The sequence below is a fragment of the Xenopus laevis genome, chromosome 6S (genome assembly GCF_017654675.1).
Source record: "Xenopus laevis strain J_2021 chromosome 6S, Xenopus_laevis_v10.1, whole genome shotgun sequence".
NCBI classification, from domain to species: Eukaryota; Metazoa; Chordata; class Amphibia; order Anura; family Pipidae; genus Xenopus; species Xenopus laevis.
The window spans coordinates 83,278,162-83,299,732 of record NC_054382.1 but is presented as its reverse complement, the minus strand read 5'-3'; the positions used below and the strand labels follow the sequence as shown (position 1 = coordinate 83,299,732).

General features: G+C 36.9%; 1 protein-coding gene across 5 annotated transcripts in view; it reads right to left on the bottom strand.

Annotated features, from left to right (window-relative positions):
- The window catches only part of ripor2.S (RHO family interacting cell polarization regulator 2 S homeolog), a 111,538-nt gene that overhangs the window by 53,797 nt on the left and 36,170 nt on the right, over positions 1-21,571 (bottom strand). The window contains exon 1 of one of the 5 annotated variants that reach the window (XM_041567771.1): positions 16,271-16,504. The exons of the other annotated variants lie outside the window; for them this stretch is intronic. The gene's annotated coding sequence lies outside the window, so the exon portion shown is untranslated. Of the gene's footprint in view, positions 1-16,270; positions 16,505-21,571 lie in introns of those variants that run through there. 5 annotated transcript variants of the gene reach the window in all.

The window sequence follows — 21,571 nt, the reverse complement described above, 5'->3', positions numbered from 1 at the left end:
GCAGCAACCACTACACCATATTAATCAGAACCTGCAAGAGCCAACTCAATTTCTATTTGGATTTAAAGTATAAAAGCCACTAAGGTTAACAAATTGTGGTACAAACTGAACCTTCAGTGAAATTAGCTATTATTTAAACTATCGCGAAAATGAAAAATTAATATAAGCTTCAGCATACTGAAATAAGAAGTTTTCTAAATATAATCTATTAAAAATCGTGTACCGTTTCTGAAATAATCAAGTTTATCTTTACAGTCCCTCTCTCATCATCTGTTTCTCTTCATTCTGTCTTCAGGCAGGAGTTGGGTGTCAGATATTCATTGACAATTAGATCCAATATATCTTATAGGGGGGCTCCTTTTGCCTAGAAGCTGTATTAGAACTCACTCTATTAAAATCACTAGACATCAGGTCTCTCTACATGCAGAATTTGTGCAAAAGGCAGTTATTTTGTTAGATTTTGTTTGTACTAGAATATCTAATTCATCTGCTACTAAAGGAAGCCCCCCTATAAGATATATTGGATCTAACATTCAATGAATATCGGACACCCAACTGCTGCATGAAGACAGAATGAAAAGAAACAGATGCAGAGAGAGGGATAGTGAAGATAAACTTGATTATTTCAGAAACAATGCAGAATATTTAATTGATTGTATTTAGAAAGTTTCTTATTTCAGTATGGCGAAATTTACATTTTTGTGATAGTTCCCCTTTAAATGTACTACTTAAAAGAAAGCATTTGGTTGGCAGTAGAAGAAATGCTGTTTTCATTTATAGGAAGCATCCAGATGACACCACTTAAAATGCTTGTTTACGTTCTTTCTTTATCAGGTCCTCGCATGGCTTGTTGCAGTCACAAAACTGTTATTTTTCCATGACCTTTGTCTGTTTCCTCATTTATCTGATTCAAATTCTGTTCTGCTTATCTTCCACTTTTTTTTTCTCCTCCTGATTGCCTGTTCTTGTCCCAATGCTCTTATTGCCTGGTTTCCATAGTTACACAAAGCTGAAATCTCAGCTTCCGATTCCTCTGTTGTTTATAAAGCCTAGATAAGTATACTCTCGATTTTACTAATAAGAATAAAATAATAAGTGTAATCAACCTATATATTGGATAACTTTATTTACTCATCCCGTAGTAAAAGTAAAACCAGACAATGTGGATTGCTAGTTAATATAGTGTAGATTGGCCAATACAATCATTGGTTCAACATGTTTTTATTTTTTAAGAGTTCTTTTATATGATTTACAGGGGTGTTGTTATAATGAAAGACATAAGCTTAATGGAAATAGGTGCAACACAAACAGAAACATCTCGCATGAGATAGAAAATATGATATACACGACTCTGTTTTTCTGCACTGAGACTTTAATGCATTTAAAAAGTGATGCAGCATGGTGAAAAGCAGATCCATGTGTAGCACTATAGTAAACTGACTTTACTGTGGTCAGTTTTAGCTACTTTCAGTGTGGGGTAATACTACAAATGAGGCCCTCTCTCTCAGGGGTAAGCCCTCGCATCGGGGTGGAGGCAGGGTGTAGTGCAACTGTAACCAGGTGCAATCGCTAATAAATGGGCACCAGTAGTTCTTTAATGCTTAACCAGCACAGTATATTTATTTAAACATAGCACAGATCCACAAAGGAGTATTCAGAGCAATCAGATAGCATAAAGGAAGCAAATAGCACAGCACCATGCATTGGGTTGTATCCCTACAGGCAAGGGTTCATTTCAGCAGAGGTAGCAGTAATGTGAAAGGTACAGCCAGCTTTCAGGATCTCTTTAGTTGGCATCTAGGGCAATTCCTATCATCCCTAGTGTCAACACTTTGTCCCTACTTCTGGGCTATTAGTACCCGGGATCTTAATCCCTCTAATGTCTCCTCGTTGGAGCTTTGAGCTGCTCAACTACCTAAGCTATCTATCACTCCTAGAGTACTGCTATTCTATTTACTAGGGCCAATGCTCCTAGGATCACAATACCCATTCCCTTCCAGCCTGCTTGGTTGGGCTAAAGTAATGGACCCAGACCTCATGGTTCCTAAAACCTTTATACAACTGCACAGTGCCATCTAGTGTACACTGTGAAAACTACAGGGGTTACATAAGCACAAGGTCCCCATAAGGACCCACGTAGGTGTCCATATTACTAGGGTGGTGCCTGTCAATAATGTGTAAGGGTGTCTAAATTTTCACATCCCTACACATGTATGAGGTATAGGCAGTAAAAATGCTAGAGGGTGTCATTTGGCTGGTTATACAGTACCAATATCTGTGCAAATTATGGAATTTTATTTTTGGCACTCACTAAATAGAAACATATTGACGTTTTGGTTGTTGAAGTTGAGAATTAATACAAGTTGTATATAACTGCTACATAACCGTTAAATCACCTCCTGCAAGCTATGGTATAACTTTCAAAACCAACAGCAACTGGAAGTAGAAAAGTCTATAAACATCTACAGGTCTTACATTCTACACACTTGCTTCTTTTGATATCTTTGCCTTTATTTAACAGTGTGTTACTGTATAAAAAGAGAATGAATTGTGTGATGAAATATGTTTCTGTTTGATATAGTCAGTGATTTGGATTATGTATGTTTGTATAGAGATTTAAACATGAATTGTTGTTTGTTTTTAGCTAATATTTTTCTACCTATTTATCACACTGTGGCTTTTAAGATATGACACTTTAATTGTATATGATATGCTAATATTAGCTGCCTATGTGAGTGATGTAATAATAACACATTGCACTGATTGGTTGTTATGAGTGTTTGAATGTGTCTTTCACTTCCTGTCACTATTCTGACAATGACCCCCTGTTGAACGAAATGCATTGATAGGAAAAAATCTCTTGTCACATGAATTTGTCTACCGTGAGCTACAATTGGTATATATATATATATATATATATATATATATATATATATATAATTCACAAATATATTGTAATTATATTGTCCTTATAAAAGGTGACTAGTGATGTCATCAGTTATAAATGGTAAATAGTGATGTCATTTTTGTCACATGACTCATAAAAACGTGTGTATTATAATATATAGAGTACCCATTGTTGGAAAATATGAGGATATCAGAAATAACCTTGGAGTTCCATGACCTGTATATATGGTCATGGAACTCCTCTGTGACTTATAATATCCTTATATTTTACAATAGGGGGTACTTTATTCACTATATATATATATATATATATATACACACACACATATATATTTATGGCCCTATTTCAGCCCAGTCTCAGTCCTCTTCCTCTATAGTTTTAAAGAATCCCCCCCCCAGCCACACTATACCTTTAAGTGCACAGAAGAATGCATGTGGGTGGGAGAATAGTGGGTTGGCTGAGGGTGGGTAGGGATTGCTTTGTGGGCCCCAATAAAGATTTTTTTTCTCGGGGTGGAGCGCCACACACTAGGGGGCCCATTTACTTTGCTCGAGTGAAGGAATAGAATAAAAAACCTTTGAATTTCGAATGTTTTTTTTGGCTACTTCGACCATCGAATTGGCTACTTCGACCTTCGACTACGACTTTGACTTTGAATCGAACGATTCGAAGTAAATATCGTTCGAATATTCGACCATTCGATAGGCGAAGTACTGTCTCTTTAAAAAAAACTTCGACCCCCTACTTGCCCCCCTACGTCGCCACCTAAAACCTACCGAAGTATGGGGAAGGTCCCCATAGGCTTTCTAACTATTTTTTGGTCGAAGAAAAATCGTTCGATCGATAGATTAAAATCCTCCGAATCGAACGTTTCGAAGGATTTAATCGTTCCATCACATGATTTTTCGTTCGATCGAACTATTTGCGATATTCGGCAGTCGAATATCGAGGGTTAATTAACCCTCGATATACGACCATATGTAAATCTGCCCCTAGGTATGTCACTGATGTTGTTTATATGTTTCTTGCTTTTAGACTTAAGTGAATCAAGCCTTTCTGCAATAGGTCTCTAGTAGTGAATCTGCAAACATGGATCCTCATATTCTATATAGTGGATTTATTTGAAATCCAATGTACATAATAATGGAGACTTACATTATTGTCTTCAAATTCTTATAACATCCTTATATAAACACATTGGTTTCTAAAGATGCAGTTTATTAGTAGCATCAGCACTATGGATGCAATACCTTTACTCAGACTGAGAATATAAGAGAGATAATCATCTGCCACCCATTTTCCTCTGAACTTAAAGTCCCTGAACTCTCCATTTATGCTGCCAGCTATCCATGCTGTAAAGCACACTTTTTCATCCAGGCTCCTCAAGCTGTTCCAAATATCAGTGTTTAGAGAAGTTAAATGCTTTAAGGAATAAAACAGGAAAATAAAAAGAACATAAAGAGCAGGGATTAAGAATCAATAATTCAAAGCACAATGTATACATGTATAGTGTATAAACTGTGTACCCCCCCTCCCAAAATGTTTAATATTCACTACTGACTAGGGATGCACCGAATCCACTTTTTTGGATTCGGCCGAACCCCCGAATCCTTCGTGAAAGATTCAGCTGAATACTGAACGAATCCGAATCCTAATTTGCATATGCAAATTAGGGGTGGGAAGGTGAAAACATTTTTGACTTCCTTGTTTTGTGACAAAAAATCATGCGATTTCCCTCCCTGCCCCTAATTTGCATTTGCAAATTAGGATTCGGTTCGGCCTGCCAGAAGGATTCGGCCGAATCCGAATCCTGCAGAAAAAGGCAGAATTCTGTCCGAATCCCGAACCCCGAACCGAATCCTGGATTCGGTGCATCCCTACTACTGACAGATATATCATAAACTTCATACCTTATACCCACTTTGCTAACTGCAAAACATGTAGATTTCTTATGGAAAATGCAAACCAAATATGTAAATAATCCAAGGCTCTACTTGCATTTATTCCATCTTTAAAATAACTCATTTGGAAAAACGTGATGAATAAATAAGGAATTCTATTGCTATAAACATATATTGGAACACTATTCAAGCCAACTCTGGGCACTCTTCTATGTAAAAAGAATGTATTGAGATCAGTGTTTTAATAGAACAGCTGCAGTAACTGTTGCAGGATACTCGTGAAATATTACACTCCATCTAAAGCTAAAACTGACATAATCTGCAACAACGCAGTAAATGATGGCAATTTAATGTGGATGGGTACAGTGTTTGTAGAGAGCCTTGTTGCTATGACTACAGTTGCTACAAGAGACAGCAGAAGCAGTTCCAAAAGCTAGAGAGAGAGAAAGGGAGAGACACACTAAACATAATGCCACATGGAGGGATTGGATCATTTCGGATGAGTGTTACAGGAAATATATTTCAAAAGCTTTTGTACTATTAAAAATGTGACTTGGTTTTTCCCACCAAATGGAAACAAATAAGCATGCTGGGACAGTGGGGGAGTTGCTCTTGATTCAAATCAGTGCACCTTGAGAAGAATCAATTTACTTTGCCTAGAGCAAAAATAAAATCTAGTTATAGTATTCCATCTGCCCAAACATAATGGCTCTTTTTTTTCTTTTTAAAGATTGTGCTGTGATTGAATCATCTGTCTTTTCAAAATACTTTGTCCTGAAATGTGGATTGACTGTGTTAAGTGCAGATGAATTAATGTCATGCCCTCAAACTTGTTTCCGGCAATGGGGGCAAATTCACTAACCGGCGAAGTGGCTAACGCTATCGAAAATTCGCCAACGTTACGTAATTTTGCCACTTCGTCAATTTACTAAAAGTGTCCCTGGGGAAAATTCGCTAGCAAAGTAGATAGAATAGCGCAACTTCTTAACGCCAGGCAAAGTTGCACTCTGGCAAAGGGGCAAAACTACTTATTTTAGGTTTTTTCTTTCTGAACGTTACCTCTTTCGACAGAGTTTACTTTGCCAGGTCAGACCAGGCAAAGTGCTTTTTATAGGGTGATAGGCTGAAAAAGATCAGAATTTTTTTAGGGTACCCTCCTTCCCCCCTACTTTTGTTAACATATGGCACCTAAACTATACTGTGGGCACATGTGTAGGGCATTAGAACACCTCTATATAATTTTATTAGGTTTCCCTGGGCTTGTGTTGTGTTATTTATTTGCTGCAGCATACACGTCCATTCAAACTTCTATTTCGCGCTGTATGCAAATTTCCGATTGCTAGCGTAACTTCAAACCACTGATCGTAACATCAATAGCGCAACTTCGCAAACGATCAGTAACTTGTGCGTAACTTCGGATCTTCGTGAATTTTGCGCAGCCCTGGCGAAGTGCGGCAAAGTCAACGCTGGCGCAACTTCAGAGGTAAGTAAATTTGCCCCATGGACTCTTATCTCTTATCAGCCTACTTGCCATCTGAGGTAGTACTGAGGTAGTACTGAGGTAGTACTGCCCAAATGAGTTTTTAATGTTCGGTGTGGAAGTGACTGCATCATTCAAAACGCTCAAAAGGTCATGTGCTTGGGGGAGTAATCTATGTCGTAAAAATGGCAAAAGCTGCATATGAGCAAAGTGCCACTTGAATGCTACGGGACAGTCTTAATTAATTAGGCGGCTGAATCTTTCAGTCAAAGTCACTGCCAGTCTGTGTGGGCATTTGGGACTGGCAGTTTGGATGCATTAAATGGCTGGCTGATATCTGTGTGCACTTTCAAGTCTGCACAGATTCCAAAAAGATGTCACTTTTAATTTGTATCTATTACTGTGAAGGAAGGAAGCTGTGTGTGCCAGTATTTGTGAACGCATTAGAAAGGCAATGTTGTGGTTAGACCAGAAAAACAACATAAGAGAACTTAGAAGGATGCTCATTTTATGCTTTTGGCAACCTGAGCCAGTGTGATAACTAAGGAAGTATTCCTGCAAAATACAATTGTGTATCGTTATTTTTATTATTGCTGTGCCAACTTATTCCTTATTGCTTTGTACAGCATGACAACATGTCACTCACATTAATTCCTGATCCACTTCAGTATACAATCTACAATCACTGTGCTGGACATTTTTAACGGTATAGGTAAAGTATCCATTATCCAGAAACCTGTTATCCAGAGAGTTCAAAATTAAGGAAAGGCCATGTCTCATAGATTCCATTTTTTAAAGGAGAATTCAACCTGTGGGGAAAAAAAACCCGTACTACCCCCCACCCCAGGTAGACTTCCCTCCCTCCCCCCCCAGGCTAACTGCCCCTCCGGGGAAATGCCCCTTACTTTATACTTGCCCCATTGCCACAGATTCTTCCAGCGGAGTTCCACGCATCCATCTTCCGGCTCCTCTGTAAGCTGACTGGGAGATCGGTATTTCTGCGCATGCACAGTTGGTGCAGTTTGCCAGCTTACAACAACTGCGCATTTGGGGAATTATACGGAAATTGCCGATCTCCCAGTCAGCTTACCAAGGAGCCAGAAAATGTATGCCTGAAACTCTGCTGAAATAAAAGTATATAATAAGTATAAAGTATGGGGCATTTTCCTGGTGGGCCAGTTAGCCTGGGTGGAGGAGGGAGGTCTACCTGTGGTGGGGGTAGGGGTTTTTTTTGGTAAAGGGTTTGTTTCTCCTTTTTTTTTCTGTAATAATAAAACAGTACCTTACCTCATCATCATATGATTAATCTTTATTGAAAGCAAAAAAAAATCCTTTTGAGTTTAATTAATGTTTAAATAGTTAGTTAAATGTTTGTAGACTTAAGGCATGGAGATCCAAATAATGGAAAAACCCAGGTCCAGAACATTCTGGATAACGTCCTATACCTGCATAACTTCTGAGCCTACCTAAGGTCAGCCCATGATGTATTTGTGTAGAGCTACTCTACCTCGGGAAATTGTTCTCATAACCACTATGTAGGCTCTTTGCATGAGTGAAAAAAACTGTCCATAAATAATACATAGAAACACAGAAGTGTCACATACTGGGCCTTCCAACATTCCTTTTTAAATAGATACACTTATGAAAAATACATCATGTAAGTCTGTGCATGGCTAATGAAAAGCAACTAACTACAGAGCCATGGGGATTCGGAGTTCGCCTGCAGCATACCTATTTTGAAGATTTGAAGATCTGGTGTCATTGTAGAGAAAAATAACTGAAAGCTTACAATTATGAATTATTCTATTATTCTAATAGCCTTCTATAATATGAACACTACAAGTGGTATTTCAACCTCTCAAAAATGATATAGCGATAACCTTTACTAGATTATTTCAGTATACACCAATTTGGTAGATTTTACAAACACATTCGACACATAATAATGTTTGTTCCTCCCACACACTAATTTAACCATAAATGAGCACACATTATATATTGCTTCAAAGGCTCAGCACATTCCTGCTGTTTCCACCTACATAATATTTCTTGGGCTCTCCACTTTTCATAAACCTGACACTCTTCTATGTTCTGCCCTGAATGTTTAAATGTTCATTCTTTCTTCATTTGGCTACCCTTTTAAAAGAAATGTCCATCAAGGTAATTATATCTCTAATATTTTATATATAACTTCAGGGTGATCCAGGAAAAGGCTAAAAAGATATTTAAATAGGTATATTTCTACTTGCCTTAAATAAGGCAATTACGCTAGTTATTGAGAAAACATACTACTGTACTAGACATATATTAACTTATATATACTGTTGGTATTTCTTTCCTTCTACTCACCTTGCATGTGACACCCTTCAAGTTGTCTTCTTTATTACATGTAAACCCTACTGCATCAGAAAGTAAATTTCTTCCTACATTGAGAAGTATGTGATACATGACTCTATGGAGGCCAAAATACTTCCCTTCGCATTCTACAAGTCCCTTCTTATTCTAAGTTCTCTTGCAAATACAATATATACACAGGTAGTTCCTCACTCTAGAAATTAAGCCTAGGGAGGCTGTTGTGTGTAATTTGGTAAAGAACTATAGAACAGCTATAGCTGCTTTGTTGCACATCAAATTATGTAGCATTTATATGTTTTCCATGAACACTGAAAAGTTCTATATTAAAAGTAGTAATACCTATACTCATAGCTATGCTCTCCTTGTCTGCAGTTTAAAGAAGAATGTGAAGTTCCTCTTTAATTCTGTAAAATATCCTACTGTCAGTTTTACTGTTACAGAGAAGTTTACATAGGAATAATTATGAGTAGGGAAACCACTCTGCATTGAATACCATATTTTCTGAAGATCAGCCTAAGAATCATAAGAAAAGTATGAAGATGCTACTCTCAGTTGGCTGGGTGCTTGCTTTTGCCCCAAAGCCAAGAGAGGGAAGAGTGGTTCTTTGTGCTTAGTGCTTCTGTGTTCAAGACTTAGGAGAATGTCTCTAGGCCATAACATGACATGTCTTCACATGAGCAATTATGAAGCAGTGCATTATTCTAGCACAGATTTACACTTAATTTTAATATAATGTAGGCAATGTATGACAATTTTGTTCTTAAAGGGGAACTCCGGCTTCCAAACCAAAATTTGAAAAGAAGTCCACGTAACACAGAAACCCCTAATATATCCATCACAGTTACCTGTTTCTTCAAAAAGTATGAATAAATGCCATTTTCTATGCTGAAATCCAGCTGTTTAACAGTTCTTCTCTTTCGGCATCATTTGAAATCCTGGCAGGGAAGGAGGGACTAAATCACTGATGTTACAAACTGTAACAACTTCTCCACAGCTTACAGACAGCATGCAGGAACTACATAACCCACAATGCATTGCACTGTGATTTTCCTTTGCTTATTGAAATCATGTATGCAGGGAATTGTGGGGTTTGGAGGATGCAGGCTAAGGACAGCTGACTGTTGATACAAAGTAACAGTTGTCAGTCAGCTCAGCAAAGTAGTCAGAGAGCTTAGCAGGAGAGCAGGGGGCTAGCCTTAGTGAACTGTAAGAACTCATTAAAAATCGTGAATAGTCTGCATATTTTTTAAATGATGTATATTGCAAAGTTGTTTGAAATTATGTTTACTTTCTAAAAAGCTTAAGTTATGTTTTGTGGAGTTCCCCTTTAACGTTAACAGTTTGGTCTGCGGTTTTGTACTTTTTGTTTTGCAAAAATGTATCTACATAACATAAGGACACCTAATGCTGTCCGTGAACTTGGGATTTTTAAATGACCTTAGAAATAACAAAGATCCCACACTCAAGGATTTTTCTGCTGCAACCTGGAACCTGGGCAGCAATTTGGAAAATGAGGTTCACTGTTGATAAATGCAAAGTTATGTACTTTGGCAAAAATAATATAAATGCAAATGATACACTAAATGGCAGTGTGTTGAGAGTTTCCTTAACTGAACTGAGAAAGAACTATAGGTTTTTGTAGATAACAAGTTGTCTAATTCTAGGCAGTGTCATTTTGTGGCCACTAAAGCAAATAAAGTTCTGTCTTGCATAAAAAAGGGCATAAATTTAAGGGATGAAAACATAATTTTTCCTCTTTATAGCACCCTGGTAAGGCCTCATCTGGAGTATGCAGTGCAGTTTTGGACTCCAGTCCTTAAGAGGGATATAAATGAGCTGGAGAGAGTGCAGAGACATGCAACTAAACTGATTATTGGAATTAGAGGAAACCAAAGGCCACCCCTTCAGACTAAAGGAAAAGAACTTTCAATCTGTGAATCTGTGTAGGTAATTCTTTACTGTGAGGGCAGTGAGGTTGTGGAATGCACTGCTGTGATATCAGATTCTGTTCATGCTTTTAAGAGAAGATTTCTTGGACAGAAATAATATCCAAGGCTATTGTGTAACTAAAATCTACATATAGAGGGGTCAGTGTGAGTGTGTGTATGTATGGGTGGATGCTGGGTTTCATTTGGAGGGTTTGCACTTGATGGACATGTCATGTTATGGCCTAGAGACATTCTCCTAAATCTTTCAGCACTAAAAGTACAATCTCCATACAGAAGAAGAACTTGTCTGCATTTTCATTCAGGCCGGGCCATAAGATTTCTAGATACTCAATTCAAAATGGTGTCTTACTTCTCAAAGGAAATGTACACATTTGTTTAGCTGTCCATGTGACATCTAGACCTATAGAAACAGAAACTGAAAACAAATGCTGCCTACAAATATAAATCATTTCTTTTTTACAGCTGATGTCCCATCTTTAAATGTATCAGTGTGGATGAGCCTTTAGGCATTAGCTTGTAATGTTTTGATTTGATGAGAATTGTGCATAGTAAAGCATACGGTGAGAAAAAAACTAATGTGTTACAGCTGTAACAGCTTACTTGTAATGTAACAGCTTGGATATCTACTATCTAACATCCAAGCATTCTTCTTTTATACTGTGGGGAAAAGGGAATAGGTAATTGTAATATTTAATAAAAAAAAATTCTTTAGGCAGGGAAGGGCTTTTTGATTAAATACATGCATCAAAATGTAAATTGGACTTTTTAAAACACCAATAATTTATATGGTGCAAAAAAACACAAATCACAAGCAGCTTTAAACAATTTGTCTAATTACTGTTTCCCATATTTATTTATTTTTGTTTTGCTTTATATTTTCTATCAAGAATTTTCTAGAAGTGCCCTCCAACACACACATACAGTATTTGGATAAAATGAGTCACGAGTGTAGTATATTTGTAGCAACACCAACAAAGGAATGACAGGCAAGCCTCTGGGCAACTGTACTCTTGGAAGGACTGGACTGAGTCCCATGCTGTTTTAATTTCTGCTGATCTCATACTCTTGCAAATCCAGATGGGCCCCCCACTTCAGAGTGAACTGAGCCTTGACCTGAGTGGTTTAGATTTTTGGAGCATGACCAAATGTTTTAGACATGAAATGTGTTGCATTTAATGCAGATGATCAGCCCATTCATCAGCTATATGTCTACCTTAGTCTCTTACTGGATCAAACAGATAAGACTGACATTTGATACTAGTGACTTAAAATATGGATTATTTTTGGGTGTTTAAATACTAGGATAAAGTGATTTGGAATTTAAATTGTTTTTATAACAAATCTAATAGTATAATGGCCTTCACAACGCAAATATTGATTACAATTTGTGTGGATTTATGGAGTAAATTTGAAAATGATGTATATTTTTTATATCATATATATATCCTTCTCATGGCCTTATGGTTCATTACCAATTTCCACCATGAAATTAGTCCATCAAGTTCATACCTAGGCAAAAACAAAGACTTTTTCTTATTTTGCATTGTGATGATCAAATGCAACTTTCAATAGTTTGCTTGTCTAAAAAAAGCATTATACTGCATGAAGTAATTTCAGAAAACTAACAATTCATTGTTATCATAATAGTATGATGCCAGAATTATAAGTAAGTTAAAACTTGTTTGTCCTGAGGGGAATCTTTGGTTCTTTATACATGAGCAAACACCTAAAGCATGTTTGTTATCCATTATCAAGTGTCTCTTCTGTAGACAAAAAAAGAACCGTGATTCATCTGTTTGTTTCCACTTATCCCATTACATCTCTGTAACCATTTCTTGTTTAACAATTATTTTCTTTTAATACTTGGCCTGTTTATAAAAATCCTAATTTGTGTAGTTTTTTTCAACCACGACTAAACTCCCCTTTTAAAAAAGTACAAATAAAATGCAGAATGAATAAGAATATGGAAAACTCTAAATCCTTATTTTCGTAAGAATTTTCATGCTATTGCAAAGGACTAAAAATGCAGAAAACGTCTAAAAGCTCAAAGCAAAGAAAGATTTTACAATTTGCAAAGGACATCTCCCATTGACTTCTACGTGACCTCCCCAGATTTTAGATGGAGATGGAGTTAGGCCTCTTTTTGTCCTAAAAAATGATTTTATACTTTTAACATACTTTTGCTTTTTTGAATCTTTGGGAAAAGCCCACCATACATCTGTATTCATCTACTTGACCGCCCCAGCTTTTAGATGGAGAAGTTTTGTATTGAGTTTTTTATTAGTGAAAATGGTATTTGCCTTGGTAATTACTTATGTAGAATGATTATGGTCATTGCGTGGCCACATATTAAGGTTGCATATACAATTTTTAATTAATTGAGAAAATCATACAATCTCAGTGTAAGATACATAGGTGATTGTCTTATCAGTTATTTGAAATCAACACAGTAGCTTGTTGTGCAAAAGTTATAGCTGTTTCCCAATGCAATGTGCATTTTCTCCCTATAAGTAAGAGACTGCACAATTTCATACTTGTTGCATACTTGTTGTAATTGTGATCACATCAGATGTTTGGTTTCATCATTATAACACACTGGATTGGTTGGTTACTGAATAGGGACAAACTTTTTCCACATTATTATGTGCCTACCAATAGGTGTTAAAAGAAGCCTGTTGCAGTCAGAAAATGGAGCTCCATCTATTACAGGGTACCCCAATGTCAGGAACCAGGCAAAATAATGCATTTCAATGCTAACACAAACTAGTTTTCTTTCAATAACAACCAGCAATGGAAGAGAAACACTATATCTGGTTCTCATTTCATCTTGAAAACAAATCATGTGGGTCTTTGATTTGAAAGAAAATAAATATTTAGTTATAGTCATTGCAGTCTACCGCTTAGAATGGCACAATGGCAGTATACAAATAAAATAGAAACAGAAAAATATTTTCATAGGAAACATGTAATAGGTTGCTAGAATTATTATAATATACTCAATGTTAAGACGTTGATATAATTACTGTACATAGGTCGGAAAAATCATTATTACGTATATAAGTTGCGATGGTGCTGCAGAAAAACATAAGAGGCAAGCTCTTTGAAGTCAGATAATGATACTTCAGAAAACAAGATATCTAACAAATGATGACCTCATTCTCTGGTTTTACGCAGATCTACTTCTCTTGTAGAGCTCCCAGTCATGTTAGCTACATCATTCTGAGCGTCACCTTATTGTCAGAAAGCTCTGCCTCTGTCTAAGAGTGCCCTACAGAAGTCATACATTCGAACATCTCAGATCAACAAGGTGTTAAAATATTTTGTCAGATATTGTAGTAATTTTATGGCTGCCAAAGGATTTACTTTTCCTAATGCTGCTTTATTAACCTTATGTTAACCTTACCAACTGTTACAAATACTGTCCAGTCACCGAAATTTTCAGATCTGACCAACCTACATAAACCTGCCCTAGAGCTTTGCTGCTGTGTCCTGACAAGCCACCCTTTCACCTCTCCTCTGGGCTCTGGTCCACTTTGGGTTCAGAATCTGGAATAGTCTCTTACTTCAGAGCTGTGCAACTTTCTACATAATTATTTGTCATTCCTCGTGTTTAAGAGCTGGATTATGTTAATAGTGTCATATATTACAAAGTCTAAGAAATTTTTGAGCAAAGTGCCACCGACAATACCTTGAAGTGGCACATCTGAGCCATAGGCATCCAGTTAGACAGCTCTGCTTTAGAGCATGCTGCTGCATATCATGTCTAAGACCCAAACCTTCTGTGTAAAATTGGAAGTTTTAAGTTATTTGATGTTAGTGCAGTTATCATCTCCAGAAAAATGCTGCTTGCAATCTCTGCAGGAGTGCTTCCTGAGTTTATAGGGGCTGTTTACCTTTAAATCAACTTTTAGTATATTATAAAGAATGCTATTCTGATACAATTTGCCGTTAGTTTTCATTTTTTATTATTTGTGGTTTTTGGATTATTTGACTTTTTGCTCAGCAGTTTGGAATTTCATCAGCTATGTGGTTGCTAGTCACCAATTTAATCTAGCAACCAGGCAGTGGTTTGAAAGAGAGACAGGAATTTGAATAGAGAAGTTCCTAAATAGAAAGATAAGTGATCAAAAGTTACAATAACAACAAAATTGTAACCTCAAAGAGAAGAGCAATAGTTATTGCCTACTGAGGTCAATGACCCCCAGTTAGAAGAGGAAGACAAACAATTCAAAAACTATAAAAAATTAGTAGGTCATTCTATAACATACGAAAACAGTAATCAGTTGGTGAACCACTCCTTTAATTTTTTCATCTCATGTCTGAAACCCCCAATCACCCAGTTTTTTTTAGTTCTGACCAATGAGTGAAAGGGACAGATTAAACATTTTTTGTTTCTTCAACAATCATTTGCCCTAACACAGATGGGCGAAGATGTATGAATCTACTCCTCATTGTCAATCAAAGCAGAATTTTGTGGCAACACAGTATTATCTGAGATACTAAACCCACTGTGATAGGGTTTCCTTATCATTTAAGTGTTTCTTTTTAATGTTATCAAACAGTAAAAAGAGCACTTAATGAACAAGGTACTTATTAATATACAACTCTTAATAACTATACAGTATATGAAACAACTGTACATATCCACAATCCGCATATCATATCCATAAACAAATAATTGCGATAAGCTCACCATTTTGTGAAATGTTTCTTGGTTACTGTAGGTCTATCAAGAATGACAGTTTGTCCTTCATCTTAAATTACATTTTCAGGAGACTAAAACATTACAGCAAAAGTGAGTGTGTCTCATGAGAAAATAAATGAATGATATTAAAGCAAGCAATTTTAAAAACTGCTTTTTGTGTGAGTGCTGTTATCAACAGGTCGGAGGAATGGGATTTAATCTGTGCAGATCACTTCCTGTCTTGTGCTGCCATGGTAAATTACAGCCTGTTGCACAGAATGTAAGTATCAGCAATTTGCTCACAGTCAGGGGTGTAACTACAGAGGAAGCAGACCCTGTGGCTGCAGGGGGCCCCAGGAAGTATAGGGGCCCCATGAGGCCCTAATTAATAATTTTAAAATGTATTGGTAAAACCTCTGGATATTTTGGGGGCTGTAAAATTAATTTGCTGTGGGGCCCAGTATCATCTAGTGACGCTACTGCTCATAGTATATATGTGTGTGTGTGTAAGAGAGACTGTTTGTCTTTATATTTGTGCCATGAATAGTCAGTCTGCAGTGTTGTGGCTTTTGTACAACCCCCATTATACATACAATATATACATATTTTGGCTGTTTGTATTGTGTAATATTTGTATGCTAGTGAAAAATTTGTCACAAGCTTGGCAGTCGGCAGAGCTGAATGCCAGTTTGTACTAAGCTTATGCACTAGTTAAGCACTATGCTGAGAAATACTCTAGGTCTAGGATAAACAGATGACCCAGGGGCTCAGCACAGAAAATTCCACATTTTACAGTTTTATTATATTAAATATGTGATTGATAGATGTGTTACATACAATTTTCTTCAGTTTTACTCTCAGTTCTGTTAACCCCTATAAATTAGTCATCCAATGCATTCTAGGGCAAAGATACATACAAATAAAAGGACTGGCAACAATGCAGCACTGTACAGCAATAAAGTGATTAACCCAACTCATTAGGTATCCTCTTACCTTATAGGGTGTGGGTGGATGGCAATTGCCCCAGTTTAGCTTTGTAGCTTTTTATTTATCCGCAAAGCTTCATAGCAACACCTCTAGATCCATTGCATCTGATTATACTTCCAACATGCTCAGGCTACCCAGGCTTAGTCTTGGTGCCAACGAAAGAAATCAGTCAGCAGCTTGTCTTCAGTTTGTGGCTGGCATAACATACATTGCTAGCAGCAGCAGCTATGATGTTCAGAGGGAGAGAACAGAGCTGAGGGAATGAGAGGTAGGAGGGGGCAAAGTGAAGGGGGTTGGATCTCTGCCTGATTCTGGTGTCATCTGTACTCACAGAAGTTTGAGAACCTCGCTTACAAACAGCTGTCGGCCTATTTATGTTGCAGTGCAATGTGCATTTGTTTTTGTACAATGTGTCAAAAATGTGGTTTTGTTTTTGGAACACCCCGTCACTTATCTACAACAGTTTTATAGCAATATGTCAAAATGAAAGGATCTATTTTCACCTTCAAATGATAACTTTAATATGTATTAGATTCAGAACTGTTCTTGATAGAAACAAGAAATCAGCTGTAAAAATGTTCCATTTCCGTCATTTTGCTGCATGACAAAACAATTCAAGCAGGGACTTTGAATCACTCACAGTAACATGTACAGAGGTCCCCATGGATTCCATGAAGAAACTGAATATCATAGCATATGGGAAGCAATCTAACCCAGTAGATGTCAGCATTTTTAATCAAGTTGCCTTCTTTTTTTTTTTGTGTGGACATGAGTTATGGAGCACTTAAATGTTAACTAATTCTAACCAAGAGCATACAGGCCCCAGTGTTGGGTACTTGATGCTAGCTTTCTCTTCAGCACAATAACTAAATTAGGAACTTCAGGGCTAATTTATCAAAGATTGAAACAAAAAAAAAAGAGACCTCTCAGTTGGAATGTTTTTTCTATTTATGCATAGAAATTAGACAATTTTGGCGTCAGACCTGCCAAGATCCATTGAAACCATTGGACACATCATTGTTTGAATGGAATTTTTTCTGTCTCTCCACTAATGAATTCTCAAGTGCCATGGAGAATTCTCGAGGAACATTGCACAATCCTAAACGGTGATTCTCACCTTTGAGAAAATACAAACGACAAGGGATAAAACACCAGAATAGGGAAAGAGAAGGAAAAAGTCCACAATGTATGTAAGACACAATGAGAAAATTCCTGGCAGTCAAGAAAGTGTTTAAACAAATTATTTTAACAAAATCTTTTGATCAAAAGTGATTCAGTTGTTCAGAAGTGATTCATCAGCTTTAAACAATCAAAGCCAATTCTTTCCCATAGGGTTTTAGAGTTCAGTGGCATGCGGTCAGTTTGGTAAGACCCTATAAAGAGACAAGCCTTGTGTCAACCTGTGAGCAATGCAAGTCTTCAGGTGACTTGGTGAATCATTACAAATTATTTTCTTTGTTACTATAAATGGGTAATAATAGAGAAAATCATTAATACAAACAGCTTTTAGACTGTAAGCTCTATTGTTGTGAGCCCTCTTTACCTCTTGTATTAGTTATTGGTTGTATTTTAGTATGTAGTCTATATGGTCACACCCCAGCCTCTATTGTATAATGCTGTGGAATTTGCTGGCACTTTATTAATACTTAGTAATAATAATAACAATAATGCAGTCCATGAGTTAAGCTAATACAGTTCCTTGCTGTGTTATTTTCTAAAAAGTAAAAATGATAGTGTCAGACTGCGAAAATCAATAATGTTTTTAGGTTTTTAGGAGAAACAATAAGAGTAGCTGTAAACTGTATTCATTAGTTACAATCAGTCCAGGGACATCCGCTAACTGTCTAATTGTCAGATACTTCTAATGGGTGTGCTGACAGCTTGATAACTGAGTTACAGATGAATGCCCTTTGTAAGATTCTGCCACTGGTCTAGCTATCCATGTTGATACTTATATGCCATACAGAGCAAAAGCTCTGTATAACAAGCATTGTCTTTAAACAGAAATTCCAATTCCTGTATCTTTCAAATTAAGCATACAAATATAAATCCTTTTAACATGTAATTAAAAGTAAATGTAGCTTTATTTATGGTAAAAAAATGACTATAATTTGTATTCTACTTTATTTATATAGATCTAGCTTGTTTACAAAGCGCTTTATAGAAATTGCTCAGCATTCACATATACCACACCCCTAGGAGCTTACAAAGTATTGAAATAATAATGAAAATGTGTAAATGGCATTCTGTTTATTTTAAATGTCTCAGTTGTGTTTCTCTGTTTAGGGAAGTGTACAGAACGCATTTTAGGACATCTTCCAGAAAATTCCTGTCCTCCATGCGAAGTCCTACGGTTCAGGAATGCCGCATCGGGTGATTTTACCGTCACTCATCCTCCAAATCTGCAGTCATACCTCCGTCCTCTACCCTCCCTTCTCAACTGTCAGCCATACGAACTCCGCCCACAGCCCTCCATCTTCCTCCCTCAGTCCTCCGCCCTCTTCCCTCAGCCCTCAGCCTTCCGCCCTCCCTGCTCAGCCCTCTACCCTCTTTCCTCAGCACTCAGCCTTCCGCTTTACCTGTTCATCCCTCCACACTTCTCCCTCCGCTCTCCCCCCCTCAGAACTCATCCGTAAGTCTTCTCTCTAAGCTCCTAAAGTGGTGAGTGAGCATTTTCAGTCCGAGAAAGCGTAAATGTGTTTAAAACATCTCTATAATAATACTGGCGAAGTGCAGAAAGGATGAAGAGGTAAAGTGGAAGGCTGAGTGCTGAGAGTAGAGGGCTGAGCAGGGAGGGAAGAGGGCAGAGGACTGAGGGCGGAGGGAAGAGGGTGGAAGACGGAGGGCTGAGGGCGGAGTTCTTCTGGCTGATGGCTGAGTAGGGAGGGTAGAGGATGGAGGTATGACTGCAGATTTGGAGGATGAGTGACGGTAAAAGCACCCTATGCGGCATTCCTAAGCATCGCATGGAGGGCAGGTATTTCACCGGAGGATGTCCTAAAATGTGTTCCGTAGAAGTGAACTTATAGTTTCTAGAGTATTAAATGATATGGCTTTTGAATTTTAAGGAGAAGGCTTCACTTTGTAAAATGCTATTAAACGCATCAACTCGGAGAATTTAAGGCTCATGCAACATGGGGCATTTTGTTTAGAACATACTATTGGAGAAGTATCTGAATCCTGCTAATAAATCTAATTACAAGTTCCTTAGCCAGAATATTCCTACTCCACAGATTCAGAAATACAAGGAAACAGATGTCAGTGTAGGGGATGATTCTTGGCTGTTTTTTTTCCACAGAGCATGATCAGCCCTCTTATGGCATTAGCTGGAGTAGGATATTGTAGAAATGTTATCTGCATTTTATTGTGATAACATAAGGCACACAAAGTTCACACTGCATAAATGTATGTCTATAGCAGTGCAATCATTCAGTGGCCTTAAACAAACTTCCTGTCCATTTTAGCCCTGCTCTTCGGACACATAAAATTATACTGAGATCATGTCTGCTACTGAAAGGCTCAGGATTTTTTCCTGTGTATCTTGTTTTGCTAATTCAGTGGAAATGCCAGATAATGCTCCCTCGCTCATTCCATAGTTAGACATAAAAGCTGCATTGTCTTGCTGTTGTGATAGTGCAACATATGAATTATTCACTCTATTGAATCTACTACAATCTACTGTGGCTTTTAGAATTAGAGTCCAAATTAAGCAGCCACAGCAAGAGCAAATCTCAGAGCCACACCAAGTTCTGTTAGTCTAGAGCAGTAAAATATCATCAACCCTTCCAGCTTCTACTTTGCAAACGTTACCAATGCGAATTGTCTAATGGCTAGCTATGGATTCTGGGAGCTTTCATTCATAAATTTGACTATCACCAAAACTAAGGACTGTTGTACATTCTACCAGTTTATTTGTAATGGGAAAATTGTTTATCCTACAAAGGATCATTTCTAAATGAACTCATGAGTCACACAGTGGTAGAAAACGGTTTGGTTTTGGTTTGGTTTGGTTTTCCCTATACATTCAGTGCAAAATGAGTATGACAGGTACTGCCTTATTATACGTATGTTAGTTATACTATGTTATAATGAATTATATATTATATTATATAATGATTGACTGCAAATCCAAATACAGGAATAGACTGGATCACCCATTTCACCCAATGGAAAGGAGCAGTTTTACAAGTGAGTGCTGGTCCTATTTGCATTTTTTATTAACAACATGCAAATGCAACTTTATCATCTGCCCCTCAGTATATCCCCCTTTCTTTTCTATACCCCATATCTGTGTTCACCCTCCCCCGTTCCCCTTTCTCATGCTTTTGTTCTAATCCTCCCCTTTTTCACTCTGTCACTTTAACTCTCCCTCCAATTCCCCTTTCTCCTTCTTCTGTGGTGTGAGAGGAATAAATATAATAAAAAAATAATTATACTTTAATTCTTCATAATAGGCTTTTCTATTTAAGTTGAAAGTATATACAAAAGTATATATTTGCTTATTTATTCAACTTCCGGTATTGAAGTATGAAAAAATGTTAGTAAATATGTAAAGGTATAATATATATTTTTATGTCTGAAAAAAATCCCCTACATTTTAACTATATTTATAGTATAACCATGTTGCCATGCCCATTCTGTAAATACCAAACATAATGTATAAGAAGAGTATAACCAACTGAAATGCTTATAATATATATATATATATATATATATATATATATATATATATATATATATATATATATATATATATATAAAACAGAGAGCCTAAGTTTCTTACTTGTATAAAGAACAAAATAAAACGTCTAATTTACCATATCTTTTGTAAAATGATCCCTCATTTGAAGGCTACTTTTTCTTAAAAGATTTCATTTAGGTGCAGGGCTGTCAGCAAGAGTCATTTCAACGTCTTGGAGCCTTATCCACTGATCTAGTGGTATTCAGTAATGATATCAAGGAATCAGGCTTTTTGACCACTCATCCAGAAAGACATGGCAGTGAAAGAAATCTTGTGATGTCAGATACAGTTACTCTGTTACAAATATCTTTGCTTTCTACTTCTGAGAAAAACAACCTGAATTTCAGACTATCATTTGCCCTTTTTTTCTTTTCTGTATACTGCTAGTTGTATCTAAGGATATATACTATTCTTTGCTTGATAAGTGTAAGTGACCCCTGGTGCAACTAGTTGTTCAATGTCTTGACCTGCCACTATGCTCAGATCTGGCCACTATGGCTCATTGGTGTATAGGTTCCATTTCCAAATGTTAAAAGTATGTTTCATGAGAAGATATTTTGCCATAA